We start from the raw sequence: 14902 nt of genomic DNA, 5'->3' as shown, positions 1-14902 counted from the left end.
GGCTGGGGTCAGGAGAGGCATCTGTCAGGCAGGGAAAGCAGATGGTGGCAATCACCTGCCTCTCTGCTCCTCTCATTCCCCCACACCCAGCAGCCACCCACTGGCAGTGACCCTCCTCTGCTCAGGCGTGCTGTGCTGGCGGGCAGGGCCTTTGTGAGGCTGATGGAGGTCTGGGTTGGTTTGCCAATTTTGGTTGGACGCATCCTTGGAGGTTTCAGCAAATGACGTAATCTTTAATTAAAGATTCATTTTTAATTCCTGGAGACTCCAGAGCAAATACTGGAGGATTGGCAACCCTAGGTCTGGGGCGTTCCTGCACTTGCCAACTTCAGGTTAAAATCTGATGACTTGGTTTTTCAAAAATCTGGTAATTGGGGGGGGGGGGGGGCAAGGAAATGGGCAGACAGCGACACTTAAGGGTTGTGTAAGCGACCGCACTCGCGCAGCAGAGCAAGGGGCCTCAATGGTGGCAATTAGCTGCTGGGCTCCGGATATGTTCAGTTTCAGCCGTCGATGGGGCGCTGATAACCCATCTCCTTCTAAAATGGAGCTTGGTCCCTGTGGGAGGCGGCTCTCGTGGCTGGGTTGCCGGCCACAGCAGGGACGTGATGACCCACTCGCCCCGCCCGCTCTGAGCCAGGAACGCCTCCTCAGCGACCTGCCCCCAACCGCCCACCCGGCCCGACGCGGCCAAGGGAGGAGGAAGCCCCGCCCATGCTCCGCTCGGGGGCCCTCCCCCTGCCCATGCGCTGCCGACGCGGGCTCCGCCCCCTGCCGCTCTCGTCACTGTGTGTGTGGCAGTTGCCAGGCCCCGCGGCGGCGTCTGGGAGTGCGCGGCCCCGTACAGCCGCCCCCCCCCCCCCTCAGCCGGGGCCGCTCCTTGCCACAGCGGCCCCGCCCCCGCCCGGCTGAGGTAAGCCCCCCCCCGCTCTTCCGCCCCCCTCCCCGCACCGCTGGCCTGCTCCCGCGCCCCCCTCTCGGGTGACTAGATCCCTCCGCGCCCCTCACTGATCTGCCCCCGCTCCGCCCCCCGGGGCCCTCGGCCTGTCTTACCCGCCCCCTCCAGGCCCCGGGGACGCGCCGCCGCCTATCCAGGAGCGGAGGCCCCTTAGGCTGTGAGGGCCGGGCAGGCCCGGGCCCGGCTGTGCGGTGGGGCTGGATCGGGTCCTAGCCCCCGGCCGCTCCCGGGCCTTGGCCCACCTCGCCCGGCTGCCTGCAAGGGAAGCTGTGACAGGCGGGGGCGGGGGTCCGCCACTTCTGGGGCCTGGGTGGTTGGGTAGCTTGGTTGGGGCTGTTTCATTTTTGTGTCCGTTCAAAGTCAGGCTGGCGGCGGGGGGTGCAGCAGCAGCAGCAGCAGCGTTAAGAAAGTGTCATTGAAGTGCCAGTGACCCATCCCCTGCTTTTTGCCTCGGGGCGTTTCTATGGGAGAGCAGGTAGGCTTTGAATCAGCGTTGAATAAAGGAGGGGCCAGTCCGCTCATCAAAGTATTGGTTCCTCTAGAAACCTCCAGCGCTGTGCCCTGCATTCGCTGAAACATCTGTAATATGTGCAGATCGGTCATAGCTGGTTTTCGTGCTGTACAACTAAAGCTTACGGGGCTTTTTTTTTTTCCAGGGGATGTCAGCCGGGGCGGTGGAAACTTCCTAAAATTGGTGGGGCCACCAGTGCCTGAACTGCCCCTTCCCATCCAAGGCCCCGCTTCTGTGCTGCCCCTTCCCCCCTGTGGCTCCGGTCACCCTCACAGACAGTAAAAAGTGGGAGGGCCCTTGCACCCCACCCACCCCCCATGTTCCGGCGCCCCTGGATGTCAATTTAACACCACCCAAGCCTCACTAGAACATGGGATTTGGGATCCATGTGCAGTACCGTGTTAAAATGAATTGCAATTAAAGTAATTAAATTTGGGATCCATGGCCATGACTGCATTATATGCGAATTTGTGCTATATAGATGTGCGTTCTAGCGAGGGGCCGGTGTCAGGTGGTTCTCAACCCGCTGGCCACTTGCAGCCCAATCAGCACGCAGCTGCAGACCATGTGACATCCTCAGGCTCATATAGGTAGTATATTTATTGTGTGGATGCGATAGAGAGCTGCATTTGTGGCCCACAATGGTAAATCGGTTGAGAACCACTGGTTTAACAACTGGCCTGATATACAATGCCACAGGAATTCTGTGTCTCAGTGTATTGTCTCTGAAAACAGCGAAAACAAATTAATGTGGGCAACTCTTTGATTTTCCATACAGTGTGATCATATAAAGTGAATAATTCTAATGTCAAACTACACCCATTTAATAGTTATGTGAATTGCTGAGAGATGCTTTCTCATCTCAACATCAGGAAAGTTCAAAATTGATTCAGAAGTAGGTTGTCAGTTGAGCTATACAGAGCTGAACATAAATTTCAATTAACTTATACCAGTGAATCGAAAAAAGAGGAGGTCTGTATGTTCGGGTTTTTTTTTTTTTACCAGCAACATTTGTCAACTGTCTACTTTCTGACAGCCATGTTCAAGTGAATACACTGATTGAATTGAGTGTGGATGGTTGGTAACCTTTATCCTTGAAGAAAATTTAAAATAAAGTATTACTGAGCTAGAAGCATAGATTAATGCACTGTCTGTGCATTGAATGGTGGTTAAGCATTTGAGTTGCCATCCATTTTAGTATTTATATATTATATCTTTGCTTTCATTTTCCATCATAAATGTCTCTTTGTATTTAACTTTTTCACTTTGGAGGTGGGGAGCAGACATAATGCCAAGATTTAATCAATATTAAAAACAATCTTTTTTTACTCTTACTGGAACACTGAAACATATGTATTGGTAGTGCTGGAGGTAGAATGCTTGACTAGATGGACGAGTGGTCTGTCCTGGTATTACTGTTCCTTAGCTTGCTGATAGGTTAGTGTTTGAAAAATAAGCCTCTTGACTTCTTTAGGAGTAAGTCAAGATAGCTGAACTGTGTAACTTCTGTAGCTTTGAACTAGTCTTACATGGACTTGGAATTCATTTATCAGTGCATTGGAATTAAATGTTGTCGTCTCCTTAACTTGGTGATGTATTCTAACTAGATTAAATCTCATGGAAGTTCTTGTCCCAACTTTCTGAAGTCCATTCTCTATCATTATCTAGGGCCATAAGCTAATTTGGATACTAATAACTTTTTAGACTTGACTTTCCCAGGTGAATTCTAGTGGTCTGCCTGGAAGTTTGATGTGTGATTTAACAACTTTATTTGTTGAAACGTTCTATATAACCAGATTTGGTTTCTAGTGAGTGAGAGAACCTAGACCAGTGGTTCCCAAACTTTAACAACCTGTGAACCCCTTTCACTAAAATGTCAAGTTTCGCGAACCCCCTCCTAAAAATTAATATTTCCGTGGATTTTCTCCTTTACCTGAGTATAAATTATAAAAGCAGTGATCTTGGAACTATAAAATTTGTTTTTATGACATGTTTATTACACACTATTTATTATGAATTATTATTTAGCATTACAGAATTTTTATTACATTATGAAAACGGCAACACTCTTCCAAGATCTCACTTTTGTAGCTTGGACACTTTGAATAAGCCTGTTATAAGACAAGGCTCCTATGTTTCATCAAGGAGTATCAAATGTGAAACAGCATGAAGGTATTTAAGAAGCCAACTCAAAGAGTTCCTCCTACACAAGCATTCAGCTCTTGATCAGTCCAGGCAAACAACGCACATTACAACAAAGCTTAAACTTGTTCTTCATGATAATTTTAAAAACAATACTAGATGCCTATTTAATTTTAAAAACAGCAAAATATATCCACCTCCCTTTCCATTTCTTATAAGGAGTCTTGAAGTTTAAATCTCCACAGTGTGATAGATATGCTTGCTTTGATCTGCTTAGCTCTTGGAAGTCCAGGGGCCCCGGGCTGCTGGCCCTAGGCTCTGTCCGCCATTAGGGAATTTTTTCCTGAGAACCCCCTGTCACGGGGGTTCACGAATCCCAGTTTGGGAACCACTGACCTAGACATGACTTTTACTGTGGCAGTATGTTAAATTCACAATTAGGAATAAGAACAATTAAAATTATTTTTGAAAAGTGAATTAAATATGTAAGAGATACTCTAGCAGGTTTTAAAAATCATCTGAGCAATAAATTTGTTGTAAAACTGCATAATCAAACATCATGCTTCTGTGCATCAGCTGATCACTGCAAGGTCAGGAAGGATTTTTCCCTATGGCAGCATTGCAAAAATAGCCAGGTACATTATTATTTGGGATGTGGTGATGGTGGTAATATCTTACTCTAAAGATCAGGCATAATCCTCTGCCAGGCACAGTGTACTCAATTTGTACCATAAGTCTTATCCGGCATGGCAAATAGTCTGTTGTAAAGCTAAAGTTGCCAGAAAATAAAAGGGGCTATCTTACAGCTATGTTATTGTTAGGGATCTCTTTCATAGCTATAAAATATGACTTTAAGTGTGAAAATGCTTGCAAAAGCATATCGCATTTTAAAATGACTCCGAATTTCTAAAATCAAATATTTCTTTAAAGGTTCTAAAGAATCCACAGGTATTCTTTGGTTTCCTGGAAAATGCATCTGACAGAGCCTGAGAGATTCCTTATGCCCCTAAAATGTAATTCCTAGTGAATGTAAAAGTTGCTGTATTGAAGACTCCCTTAATCCTACTCAGGAAAATACAATAAAAGCCTCTTATGCCCACACAGTGTTTGGATGATAGCCTGGGACTCCTAAATTTGAAGTAGTTCATGAGTACAGTCTCATGAATATCTGAAAGTAGGAATACAACTAACTTGGCTCACTTGGGGAAAAAATACTGGGGGAAAAAATACTGGTGGCTAATCTACATTCTGAGGAATATAGCCTGTCAGGTCAGCATGTGGTAGGGTATGATCCAGTGGGGATCGATTTATCATGTCTAGACTAGACATGATAAATTGACCCCGAGTGTTCTCCCGTCGACTCCTGTACTCCAGCTCCACGAGAGGCGCAGGCGGAGTCGACGGGTGAGCGGCAGCAGTTGACTCACCACGGTAAAGATACCACAGTAAGTCGATCTAAGTACGTCGACTTCAGCTACGTTATTCACGTAGCTGAAGTTGTGTAACTTAGATCACTTCCCTCTCCCCACCCCCAGTTTAGACCAGGGCGTAGTGATAGCAAAGAAAAATAGCTTTAGTTATAGAGAGGAAAGCTACTACTACTTTAATTTTTGCTAATTCATTGTGTGCACGTCAAGATTTTACTAATTAATATTTAACATTTAAAGCCTTAATGGACCATTTTCCTTAAAAGGACCAACTGTTTCAACTGTGATTGGATGGATTGAAACTGATCATAGTCAGTCAAAAAGGAAGTTTTGGGAAAGAACAGGAGAGAGAGGTACTGCAGGAAACACAGGATTCTGGAATTCCTTCTTATTCACTAGAATGAAGTCTGTGGCATTTTTCTGCATAGACTGATTTGTTCGGTGCTTGTTATGAGCTTCATGAGTAGTTATTGCCTTATGTTGTCTGTATATTTTGAGAACCATAGGCTTATAAGGGGGAGCTAGCCAGGTAACCACCTCAAGCCTTCAATGGTTCTTGGCCCATGCTGCTCATAAAAATATTTATAAAATAGATATTGACCCGTGCTCAGTATCTATTTTATAAATTTTATTTAAAGTCAAACTAAAATAAAATTGAGCAAACATATCACCAAACCTAAAAAAATAAAACACTATCAGATTAGAATCAAATCATGATAAAATCAAGCATGTTAGTCTCAGTATTAGATTGGGATCAAATAAATACCAAGAATAACCAGTCCTTGTAAATTCTCAGGAGTTGATGAAGGTGGCTGTCTTCTTGGTAATAAGCCCCAGCTAAAGAATTTTATCAAAGTCCATCAGATCTATACTTTGAAAAGAGTTAAATATTGTAATAGTGAAAATAAATTGTCTGAACCTCAATGCCAATGATAAAGCTGCCTTCTTAGACTTAAGTTTTATTGTGGTGGCTAATCTTTCCTTCCCCCCATCCTAACAGAAATATTATAATACAGACTTCAACAGAACGTTCCCGATAAACAGAAGTTTAACAACTCTTATTTACCAGAAATTACATATGACAGTTTAGTCTCCAAGGACTTGTAAACATGGAACATGCTTTAATGCATATCTGTGTGATGGCATTGAGGTCTGTTTAACCTGGGGAACTTCTTTCCCCATGTGGACTTTATGGGTGCACTCTCACAGATGCATACACAGCCATGCTCACGCCTCAAAAATAGAAAGGATGACTCCCAGTGAATAAAAAACAAGCTGACAATAGGAAAAAAAATAATTAAGATAACGGGTTTGTGAGCTCTTTACCTCCCACATTCTTCTAGATTCTTGTAGAACAGGAGCTGGAACTGAAGACGAGGAGCCAGACAGTGATCTCCTGGCTCAGAGCTTATCACTTGTGGGCTTCCTTTGGATGCAGGGAAGGTTAGTCAAAGGCTGGTATAGGCTGTTTGATGATGTTGTGACTTTCTCTCCCCAAGATGTTCAGCCTTGTTGATTCTGGAATATCAATCTTCCCTTAGATGCCTTATTAATTTGATAGTCAAGGTTTCTCAGTCTTACCACTGATGCTTATGGTTTACAAATTTTGCTTGCTTCACCGTGCAACTCTTTCCTCCAAGGTCTTCAGACCAATCAAGTGTGAAGTTTACCATGGAGACATTCAACTGTTTAGTTCAGCTTAAAATAGGTCATCATTTGTTTATCAAGTTGGAAAATCCTACTTAAAGCAGCAATTTTAAAAAATACTGTGGTCCACATCAGAGACAATGCATCTGCAATCACCCCCAAAATGTCAAAAACCTAGACACATAAGATCACATTCTGGAAGCTGATGTGGTCTTAAGACATTAAGTTACAAGTTTACAAAAGTATTCAACATGAAACCCTATGAAAATAATGAATAGGAAAAACCCTAGCACGGCAAAATCAGGTTCTCAGCATTCAGTCATCAGCAAAATAAAATAAATTGAGTCTTAAGACAAATTTCTTTGCTCCAGTTTCTTCTTTGCTAACCCACTTGACCTTGATGATCCCTTGGAATGTATTAACTACTTATGCTAAACAATCTGTTGCACCTTGAATTTAGTTGTTACACTCTGAGTACGTTTTCCAGACCTGAAGAAGAGCTCTGTGAACACTCAAAAGCTTCTCTCTCACCAACAAAAGTTCATCCTATACAAGATATTACCTCACCTACCTTGATTCTTCAATATCCTGGACCAGCACAGCTACAAAAACCACTGTATATGATCTAAAAACAAATTATCTTTTTCTTCTGACAATCAAGGCAATTAAAATAACTTTTCTATTTTGGAACTGGGCTATAGGTCAGACAGCTTATCTTCTGAAAGCTACATGTTGATAAAGAAAAATTTCTTTAAATCTCATCAAGATGAAATCCATCTGAAAGATAAAATTTCAAATATTTTATAAGGTCTGTATACCCTTACAAGGTATTCTCACAGTGGGGTGTACTTAAACTTTGTGTGTTGGATAAGGAATATTCTTAAATCATAGGATGTTACAGATAAAAAAGACATGTCATATTTCCTGCCAAAGCAGGATTATTCCATGTGGAACTCTTGTAACTTATTTTGGTTCACTGTTAAGTGTTCCAAGTGATAGGACTTCCACCACTTTTCTTAGACTCTTCTGAAGTCTACTACATCTCATACTGTGCTCTGTTCCTGGAAAAGTCTCCCTGTTATCATCTGCCAAGCACCCTCTTTTTTTAAAAACCCTCCTTAAATTTTTCATATATGTAATCAATAATCCCCACGCTTTCCCCTTTATTGAACGGTTGTAAAAGATTGAGGAGAGGTAGTGTTTTACACTGTAAAACACATGTAATGTCCTGCAGTGCTGTATTCTGTGGTTCTTAAACTGTCGGTCGGGATCCCATTTTAATGGGGTCGCCAAGGCTGGTGTTGGCCCTGGGCCCAAGCAAGTTTGAAGCCCAAGCCCTGCCGCCCAGGGGTAAGATTACATGCCCCCCATCCAGGGCAGAAGCCTTTGAGCTTCAGCTTTGGCCCCTGCACCCAGGGTGGCGGGGCTTGGGCAGGCTTGGGCTTCGGTCCCCCCTCCTGGGGTCGTGTAGTAATTTTTGTTGTCAGAAGAGGGTCATGGTGCAAGGAAGTTTGAGAACCACTGCTGTATTCCATTAACCTGTTCTTTCTGCTCCTGTTTTTGGATTCATTTGGGTAAGGTAGGTGTGGGTATTTGTGTAAGTAGCATGCACAGGCCCATGGGCATCAGCACCTAAAAGATTTTTCACTGATAAACAGCTAACTGAGGAATAAAGGAAGATAAAGGCATGGGTGAGGCTGGGGAATGTCCCTCACCATGCCTTTTCATTGGTCAAAAGCGCCATGGCAATGGAGACTGTGGAAGTTGCTACAGTAGTGTTCTTGGAATGGTGTAAAACCTCAGATTTGTCCCTTAAAGTAGTCAGCATGAAGGGAAACTCTAGTAATCTGTTGGAGGGATCTGACAGAAGGGATGTCACAACAGGAGAGGAAATGTGCAGAAAAATCTGGGCAATCCAACTTTGTCTGTACTGAGTGACTACATAAAATACAGAAAATCTTTCCTTTTTGTTCAGAGGGAAAAAAATCTCATTAGACTGAAGTATTTGTCAGGAGTGGCATCTACTGTATAAAAATCTCTAGTACTAGATTCATCTTCTGAACCTTGATGGTGATTCTTACACCTCTGTCTTCCACCACTAGCCCATCCCAGTGGATTCTGATTCAAAACTATTGTTGTATTTAACTGTATGTAAATTATTTGCATGTTTCTAGTCATGGTTTGATGATAGAGTATTGTCTGATCAAGTACAAAAATCTGATTGGAATTAACATTTTGTCCAGTTCTTACTCCTTTACAAATACTGACTAAGTGCATGCTGCACATATGTTGGTTGTTTTGAGGTCTTCCTTGACTCGTATATGGTAGCCTAAAATGTTTTTCAAGTCTTGATTAGGTACTGGCCTAGGTGGACAGGGCAAAATATATTAAAATAGTGGTTATTGTAATCATGGTTCTCAACACTTTTGTAAGTTTTGCCTCCCTCTGCTAGCAAAACTGTAATGTGAGACAAAGGCCAATCTTAAACTACTTCAGGGTTGCGGTATTTTTGGTACTGTGGACAGAAGTCTAGGAAGAAACAAGGAAGAGCCTAGAGAAGAATGTAGTTTTAACCAATGCATTTAAAACTACTTTGGAAACGACATACTGATGAACTCAAAGTTAACATACATGTTGGAAAGTATAATCCTGTAGAGTTTTATTTTGCTAAAAACATCAGGGAGGTGTTAGAATGCCTGCAACAGAGCTGTTTTTGTTGTTTGGTTTTTTTTAATCAATGGCTGGACAAAAGATCAAGTGGTGATTATCTCCGTTTTCTGTAATTGTTACCTGTTTACTTCTTTGTGCTGTTAAGAGTTTGCATGGCTTGAGCTTTCATTCCCTCTTCTGTTTAGGCTGTTATCAGTAATTGTCTTCATTTTGTATACTTCTAGTGGTTTTTCTATTGCTCTTTCATGGAGCTTTCCAGGTGGATCAGTATGAGTGCTGTGTAGTATCTGTTCCTACTTGAATAGTTATATTCTCCATATGTAGGCTAAAACCTGAATTTGCAGAGTAGGCTATATTATTTGGTCATCCCTATCACTAGATTCTCTGTTTTGATGGTCAAGCTATAATACCAACCAACTGAAATTGAATCTAAGTTTAGGAAGCCTGTTTCTAAAAATTGTTTTGCAAGCAAATCAAGTATTTGGAGGAAGTAACAGTTATTGGGGAAGAGAAAACAATACTTAGCACATAACTAGTGCTGTGTCAAAACCTTCCATAAAGATTAAGACTAGCCTAGGAAAGTGGTATGTATTGAGTGGGGAAGGGGTGAGAGTCTTGAAGAGGATATTTGTGATTTAGATGTAGTTTGGGGTGGGCAGAAGTGACTATTGTAATGGTACTAGTAGCTACCATTCACTATAAGCTGATCTCTCTAAAAATGAGTTCTTCACTCATCCTAAAAATATTGTCAACATAGAATGGCTTATTGATAGATAATAGTGAATAGAACTGTAGAGGAATTTGTCCAGTGGGATTCAGCAAAGCTTGGTGACAGGCTCAGTCCCAACAACTTCATTAAAATTTGGAAGGGGGTAAAAAGCACAACATTAATATTACAGGTGTTACTACAGATACTACTTTTGGAGGTGCTCTCCATACCAGTGAAGATAAACGACACAGAACAAATTAGAGGTGAGAAATGTGGGCATGAAACAACCAAAATGAAATTCAAATTAAAGCAACAAACTAATAGTATAGCAGATAATAGGCTGGAGTACAGATTCACTGGCAAGCTGAAAAGTAGTAATGCTTAGAGACCTCGATGTGATAATAGACAGTAATTTAGAGTAGAATCCCAATTTTATTAACATAGATCATTTGAATGAACAGTTATAAACTATTTTTCTGCTGAATGTGCCTTCGGTCCTTCAGCCAACGTTGAAGCAGCTGTACAGGTTTGAAAAGACAGATTTGGTGGCAAAGAAGAGAGGTAGTTCTCTCAAAGAAAGAAATCAGGCACACTATAAATTTGTTACTGTTCTTTATATACACTATCATTGAATGATTAAGAAGTTAAATTGTTCACTGTATATACTGTAATTATGAGATTTTCAATTTTGATCTTATGAACACATTCATAACTTTGATGCAACTTTTTGATCTTATGGAAACAATCCCCAGTTAGCCCATAAAATGGGGTCCTAGTGGAATTATTTAATGCCGTATAACAGTAAAACTGGCCAGTGTGACTTTAGGTAGTATTGTTACAAGCATGTCATGGGGAAGGGAAGTAGTAGTCCTTTTTTATATGATTAGTGAGACTGCATTTTTACTTTGCTATGACTGTACATCATTTTACAGTGTTCCCCACTGCACCCATCCCAAAATTCCTGTCCTGAAGCACTTAGTCTAAAGGCATAAGCAGGTAAATATAGACATTGTAATAACAAGATGTAATAACTCATAATATTATCATTTTTAGGCACTTCAGTTCCACAATGACTACTCAGAAATTATTTGAGAAGAGGATCAGAAATGATTAGGGTTTGATTTCTGAGGAATACCTAAGAGCTGTGTATTGCAGTAGTGTAGCTGAAGGTTAACAATATCAAGGATGGAGAAATCAAGTAAAGGGATGACATCAGAAAAAAAATCAGAAGCAAAATCAAGAAGATTTTGTTGGTGGTGAGACCTACATTGTTAGTCCATGAAACATTCAAGGGAAATGGTGAAACTCACATTATTTTGGACACCTGAACATAAACTAAACAAAACACTGTAGAATTACCTGCAAGAAATGTCTGCACAGCAGGAGACACGCAAGACACAACCAAGTCTTTTCCAGCTCTTAATTTCTTAGATGATGCATATCCTGTTGTAAGATGATCCAGTTGGACAAAGTATTAGTAAGTAGAATTGAGGGACAAAATATTAAAGTAGAGGTGATGGGGAAGAATGAAAACAACTTCTGCAAAAAAAAATCTATAGATATGTTTAAAATATTGTTTGGCATGGAACAATTTCCTCAACTTTTGAAAAAATGAGAAAGGTGAAGTTATTATTAAAGCAAAGATTTTTGTCATAGGTATTTTTAGTAAAAGTCATGGACAAGACGTGGGCAATAAACAATGAATCATGGAAACTTGAGCCTTGCAGCATGGGGCAGGAGCTGAAGTCTCACCACGCGGGGCTGAAGTTGTGGAGATCATGTAAAATCATGGAATCTGTGACTGACTCATAGCCTTCATTATAATGTTTAACTTTTCCTTTTACCACTCTGTCTTTTTGAAAGTTGGGGAAATTTTAAAAAGTTGAATGGGGAGGGGAGATTTTTAGTCTGTTAAATTCAGTGGCAAAAAAAGCAGAGGGAGCAAAAACAATGATATTAATTTTGAAAGTGTTTTTAAAAATAAACACAATGAAAACTTCAATTTGAAACAAAATGCAAACTTATTTAGTTATGAATAGGGCCATGAAATATCTGTTATGGACCATGAAATAAACCCTTCCCCATGAAATCTAATCTTCCCCTTGCTCCTGCTTCTAGCTGCAAGTCCCCATTGGGCTGGGGAGGGACAGGACTTGTCCTTCTCCTGCATGGCCACTCCCGGTCTCCGGTCTGTGTGTGGGGAAATGGCCCACCTGGGAGTGCCTTCTCCTGCTGTAGGAAGCTCCCTGCCCAGCACCGGAGGTTCCTGCAGCTGGAGGAGACTCGTGGAATTGGGTCTGATCTCCCCCTGCTCCTGGAAGCTCCCCAGGCAGGGGACTCCTAGCTGTGAGTCCATGCTGGGCTGGGGAGAGACAGGACTTGTCCTTCCCTTGCATGGCAGCTCGGGGCAGGGGGTGGGGGAGGGAAGGGAGGAGAGCTCAGACCCACTTCCGGCTACCTTTTGGTTTGGGCTCCCATGGTTACAACACTGTGAAATTTGAGATGTAAACATCTGACAATGTGAAATTGACCAATTAAAAAACCCTCTGGCTGTTAAATTGATCAAAATGGACTGTGAATTTGGTAGGGCCCTAGTTATGAAATTTCCCATTGAGAAATCAATGTTGTTAATTACTTACCAGTTCAGAGGTTCACCTGGATTTGTTCTGCCTCAGTCAGATAGAAGACCCTTCATTTAAAGTCACGAGGTTCTTTTGTCTTTTGGGTCATGTTCTATGTGGGTAGTATTTTTTACCCTCAGGGGAGAAGCTCCATCTTCTCCTTGTCTTTAATACAAAACAAAATCATCTATCTAGCACACCATCATTTCCTATTAAATGAGCTGATAGTCTGTTTCTTGGCTGCAAGAGTAGATGGTCCAGCTGCCCCAAATGTGCATTCCTCCGCAGCTCAACACTTCCACCCTCCCAAGTATTACCCAGCCTTCCCAAACAGGTAAGTGGCTTTGGGAGAAAGAGAAGATAGCAACATCTATATAACAGATGACATTTTGTATAAATGATCCAGCAAGTTCTATGTCTAGTTCCAGTGCATCCTGTATAATTTCACGTATATGACTACTACGATCTAAGGATTCTGGTATCCACATTTTGTATACTCAGTGAATTTTGGGTAGCTTTCTGCCAGTTTATCAAGGTGCATATACTTTTTTTTTTTTTTACTGTTATTTTCCTCAATAAAGATAATAGCTGATTGTTTAAGACTTCAGTGTAGTATGTAATTCTCTTTACATTAACTAGGTCAGTGACTCTCAACCTTTCCAGACTAGTGTACCCCTTTCAGGAGTGTGACTTGTCTTACATACCTCAAGTTTCACTTCACTTAAAAACTACTTGTTTACAGAATCAGACATAAAAATGTGTGTGTCATCACCCTATTTTTGAAAAATTGCTTGCTTTCTCATTTTTATCATATAATTTATAAAATAAGTCAATTGGAATATAAATATGGTACTTACATTTCAGGGTATAGTGTATATAGAGCAGGATAAACAAGTCATTTTATGAAATTTTAGTTTGTACTAACTTCGCTAGTGCTTTTTATGTAGACTTTTGTACAACTAGGCAAATATCTAGATGAGTTGATGTGCCCCCTGGAAGATCTCTGCGTGCCCCCCAGAGGTACATGTACCCCTAGTTGAGAACCACTGAACTAGGTCATCTTTTGTTATGCAGATGTGAATGATGTTTTACATTTGAAAATCATAGTGCTTCCTGTTATTTATTATATTCTTTTTTAAGTTCAGGAGGCCAAAGTACTAGCTGACTATTATCAGTGGATGGTACGTTCAAGTTATTCACCTTTTCATTTTTAGCACCAAAACCAACTGTAAATCTGTCTAAATATAGCCTACTAACTCATTTCAGTTTTTGTATCTACTTTGTTTTTATATTGGCTGTCACATATGATGTGGTCCCAATGTTTAATAAGAAACTTGCCCATGCACTTTCCCCCTTTTTCTGCCATAAAACTTAGCTAGGGATTTTCCTAAAATACTTAATTAACTTTAGAAAAAACAAATTAATATGCACATATACATATCCAAATCATTGTAATTTATTTATGTAGGTTTTTTGGAGACTCAGTAATAAACACATGAAAAATGATATTTGTATCTTTGTTAATATCACTTTTCTCAGAAAGCCCCAGGACAAATTAAGCCCTGGATGTGGGGTCAGGAGACGATGAGGGGATGGATGTGGGATGATGGAGGAGCATGGAGGAGGTAGCGGGGCTTGGGGTGATCGGCAGGGGGGTGAGCCCTGACATTGTGCGTCCGGGAGCCAGAGCATGTGGCTAGAGCTGGGGGCTGGCGTCTGCCACCGCACAGCTGGAGTTGGAGGGCTGGGCCGGTGCCCGCCACTGCATGGCTGGAGCTGGGGGCCTGCACCCAGGGCTAGAGCTCACTGCTGCGTGGCCAGGGTCCGGAGCTAGGGGACAGAGTCCAGGGCCGCATTGCCAGAGTGGGGGGTCAGTGCCTGCTGCCACGTGTCTGGAGCTGGCATTTGCTGCTGCATCTCAAAGGTCGGCACCTGGGGTCAGCTCCTGCCACCAGGGGTTGGCACCCGCTGCCACAGGGCTGGGGCAGTATGGCTGGAGCCAAGGGTCAGCACCTGCCACTGCGTGGCCAGGGGTCAGCACCTTGGAGCCTGGGACTGGAGCTGGGGACCAGTGCCTGCTGCTGCATGGCCAAAGCTGGGGGCCGGCGTCCAAAGCCCCACAGCTGGAGGCTGGGGCCACATGGTTGGACACAGGAACCGGAGTCAGGGGTCGGTGCCCAAAGCCCCAAGGCCAATATCTTGAAGTCCAGCCGCTGG

At 42.3% G+C, this 14902-nt stretch overlaps 1 protein-coding gene across 6 annotated transcripts in view; it reads left to right on the top strand.

Moving 5' to 3' along the window:
* The first annotated feature begins 778 nt into the window (after positions 1-778).
* Positions 779-14902, top strand: part of STARD3NL (STARD3 N-terminal like) — a 42808-nt gene continuing 28684 nt past the window's right edge. The window contains exons 1-2 of one of the 6 annotated variants that reach the window (XM_073332865.1): positions 783-913; positions 11118-11541. The gene's annotated coding sequence lies outside the window, so the exon portion shown is untranslated. Of the gene's footprint in view, positions 914-978; positions 1434-9518; positions 10328-11117; positions 11542-14902 lie in introns of those variants that run through there. The other 5 variants (XM_073332864.1, XM_073332867.1, XM_073332866.1 and 2 more) reach the window with 5 other exon arrangements.

This window comes from Lepidochelys kempii, chromosome 2 (genome assembly GCF_965140265.1).
Source record: "Lepidochelys kempii isolate rLepKem1 chromosome 2, rLepKem1.hap2, whole genome shotgun sequence".
Lineage (NCBI taxonomy): Eukaryota > Metazoa > Chordata > Testudines > Cheloniidae > Lepidochelys > Lepidochelys kempii.
This window is presented reverse-complemented; position numbering and strand designations above follow the sequence as displayed.